A 3,945-nucleotide genomic window follows, 5' to 3' on the forward strand; every position below is an offset into this window, starting at 1 on the left:
GCTGTCCCTTACACGGATGAAGCCCAGCCTTGAACGAATACTGCTGTAACGCTTTCCAGTAAGAATATCGTTACTTCCTTTCAGTGGCATCCGTATTGAAGGAGAAGTGAAACTGAAAAACCTTAAATTTTGAAGAAATGACGTACTGACGTTGCATTCAGAAAGGTAAGTTCAAAACATATGCATTTCAAAGTTCGTGGTATGAGTAGCAGCTACCCCCACGAAAGGAAAATTGTTGTGCTGGCTACATTAGCTGTTAGGCACAAGAGAAACTATATGGTCCACTGAGGGTTTCAACGATCTGAACAATCTGTTTAGAGGTTTAGCACAGTATGCTTTTTTTTAAGATCATCCGAGTAGCTTTATTTCGCATAAAGAACTATCCAAACAAGTGTTTTCTATTTCGTAGCTACTTAATGAACATCAGAAACTGATGAAAATCACGGAAGCGGGAGCTATCTTTCAGAGAGAAAGAAGATTCCCTGAAACCTGGAAGTTTCAGAGCAGTTTTTAAACCAGTGCTAAATACAAACAAAGATCTGGAAGCGGAAAATGGGATATTTCTGAGGATTTCCAAAAGCAATACAGAAAGAATTGATTGAATGAATAAATGAGTCTATTTTCATATACATTCAAGTTTGGATGGAATCTCATTTTATGCCTGCATTGTGGATGAAGTAACAAATCAAAATACTTTATTATTGTGAAGCTTGTGGACTCCATCGGCGACATTCAAGAACATTCTTTGGTTTTCACGATGTTAGCCACGTTAGAACTGCTGCTGCTTTATTCACTATGCTGAGTGACGTGTGTCAGAATTGTGATGTGAAGAACAAACCGGTGGCCCAGACCCATGTTCGTGCTTTCATTCTGGCAACAGGATTAAATGGCCTGCAAGCTAAGATCAGTGAAGGCTTACGAACTGAGACTCCAATGAAGACCCTCATATCTGAGAAACAGCCTAGAGATTAATTTAAGTGACAGTTTTTTTTATTACAAATAGTATTAATGAGTATAGTGCACGACGATGAGAACCAGTGACTTGAAACGCATCGCAAATAAACTGACAAAGATAATAACACATTAGGATTGTGAATAGCTAAGGTAAATGTAAGTAGCTTCATATCGTAGATGATTTCTCTTTGGCACTAATATTGCCACTGATGAGGACCGAATTTCGTTCTTCTACTACAAAGAAGTGACATATTTGATGAAAATGTCAAAACTTGAACCTTCCCGGCACCATGACGAGTCTTCGTATTGGACACGTACCTAGAAACGGGTAAAATTGTCCCCGCAGTTAGTTTATGTGGTGCAATAACACATCAACCATACTCTCTCGCTGATATGCTGTACAGGAGATAGCATTCGTTAATACAGTAGCACTGCTAAAATATTGACTGTTAAGGGTGTGGGTTCGGTTGTAGGGACTAAGATTTGATACTAGTCCACTAACGCACATGACAGGGTGAAACTTGGTTCAATAGCATACGGACGATGGAATCCTTCTGCCTGAAGGGTATAAGAGAGAGTGATCTTGGTGGTGTTTTCGTTTAACATATACCTCGCGTCACGTGTCCACCAGCATTAGAAGTACAAACAGTATGGTGCTTATCCAGCACCTAACAATAAAAATGTCAGGAATGTGTGACCCCTAGCACTATGTATAGCACCACTTACTCATTCGGTAAATATGGCGCGCTTATTTGGGATAGTCATACGGGCTGTCTACGTTCAGTAATGTAAAATATTGACAAAAATAAACGTTTTTTTTAAGAAGCCCAATTAAATTCAGTGCCACGGGACGTTTACGGCGGAAGGACATTGTGTTTGCTGTATCAAGAAAGGGCGTTGAAGCTGTGGACCGACTCAGGGAGTCATTCCGTGAGTCACCTCGGATCCGTGACTCACTGGAGATCGGTTATCGACAGCGGGGCCGAGCACAGAATTTAGAGAAAGTTGACGCCCATTGCGTCCTACGCAAAGCTGCAGCGTGTGAAGCAACGTGCCACCCAACGTATCATTTTAAGAACACGAAGAGTGTTGATTCTCGTAGTTAGGCAGGAATGCGTTCCCCGTTACACTCATCAAGGAGTTTTTATAGTTTAAGTAAGTGAATACTGTTTGTAAGCAAATACTAGAGCAATATTGCGGCATTAGTCTCTGTTAATCCGTAGTAATATTATAAATGCGAAAGTAACTCTGTGTGTTACGTTTTCACGACTAAATCTCAGAACTGGTTTCGAAGAAATTTGATACGGAGATAGCTCGAGCCATGAGGAAGAGCATAGGCTACTTTAGAAACAGAGTAACACAAGATATTTATCCATCTGAAGAACACCACGCGAATTAAGGAAAATATTTACTTTTTGAAAATACAGTTTGCTGTTTGACGGTTGAACTTAATCATATTTGTGAAAATACTTTTATTGGTTGAGATATTCTCTCGGGAAACTGGAACAGAAGAGAATCGAATGTTTGACTTGCTGTGCTACAGAAGAACGTTGAAATTTTGATGGGCTGATAAGGTAAGAAATGAGGAGTTTCTCTGCAGAATCTTCGGAGAAAGGAAAATATTGGAACTACGACGAAAAGAAAGAGCAAGATAATATGACGTAATTGAAGACATCAGGAAATAACTTCCTTGGTACTAGAGGGAGGTGTAGAGGGTAAAAAGTGTAGTGGCTGGAATACATACAACAAAAAATTGAGAACGTAGTTTATAAGAGTATGGGACAGGAGAGAAATTCGTGGCGGGCTGCATCAGATCAGGCAGAAGACTATTGACTATAAAAATAAATAAATGTTCTACGTAACACTACTCAACTTCATGAATACAATGCTTACACAATCCTCAGTTTTAGTAAGAGCAGGCAATGCTGTGGGGGTGGGGTGGGGGAGGGGGAACGACTGCTAAAACCATGTTTTCAAAAACATCCGCAAGTCGCCCTTAGATTGCACTTAATATTTCATATTTTCCGGTTTCGCTCTTCAAATGGACAGGAGCATCATCAGAACATACAGTGTAAATGATACAAATTGACGTCATCCGGGAAACCTACGCTGACGTTACGTAAATTGCATATTCTATTTCCAGTGTGGTGACTTACGTTTAAAGTTGACTGAAGACATTAAAGACTTCGTTTAAAGTTGGCTGACAGCCGTTTAAAGAACAGTAGTGAATGATGACACTGACAGAGCCTAAGGTAAAATTAGCTGTACAACAGTACTAACAGCGTCTATGGCATAGTGTAGCCAAAGATAATTTACAAGTACAGAAAACGAAATTTACGTTTTGATCCCATCTTTTATAGGCGTGTGTACAGACATCTCATATCTGTGCATATCTGCTAATTTTTGAAAAAATACGAGTATATCTGCAAAATTTTTTAAAATACATTATAAAATATTAATATTTAAAAATGTCTTTACAAATATGTATTCAAAACTATAATTTTTTTAAAATATTCCTTTTAGGATAACAGATAGGTTTTACATTTCAGTTGATTATCTACACCACTTAATCAGATGACTGGAAGAACCCATGTAAATTAAATTCGTGTTGTTCGTTTAATATTTTTTGCGGGTTTTTCTTCCTTTCTAGGAAAATTTCCAATTCGATCGTTGGTACCGAGCAAGATGGTGCAGTGGTTACTACGCTGAATTCGCATTCGGGAGGACGACGGTTCAAACCCGCATCCGGCTATCCTGATTTAGGTTTTTCGTGATTTCCCTAAATCACTTTGGGTAAATGCTGGGATGGTTCCCTTGACAAAAGGCAAAGCTGATTTCCTTCTCCATACCTTTCTAATCCGAGCTTATGCTCCGTTTTTAATGACATCGTTGTCGACGGGACGTTAAACACTAATCTCCTTCCTCCTCAGTCTTTGGCGCTGTCAATGTCATTATTTACTACTGTACTTCAAACGTCATTTTAAGTACTAT

This window comes from Schistocerca piceifrons, chromosome 5 (genome assembly GCF_021461385.2).
Source record: "Schistocerca piceifrons isolate TAMUIC-IGC-003096 chromosome 5, iqSchPice1.1, whole genome shotgun sequence".
Classification (NCBI taxonomy): domain Eukaryota; kingdom Metazoa; phylum Arthropoda; class Insecta; order Orthoptera; family Acrididae; genus Schistocerca; species Schistocerca piceifrons.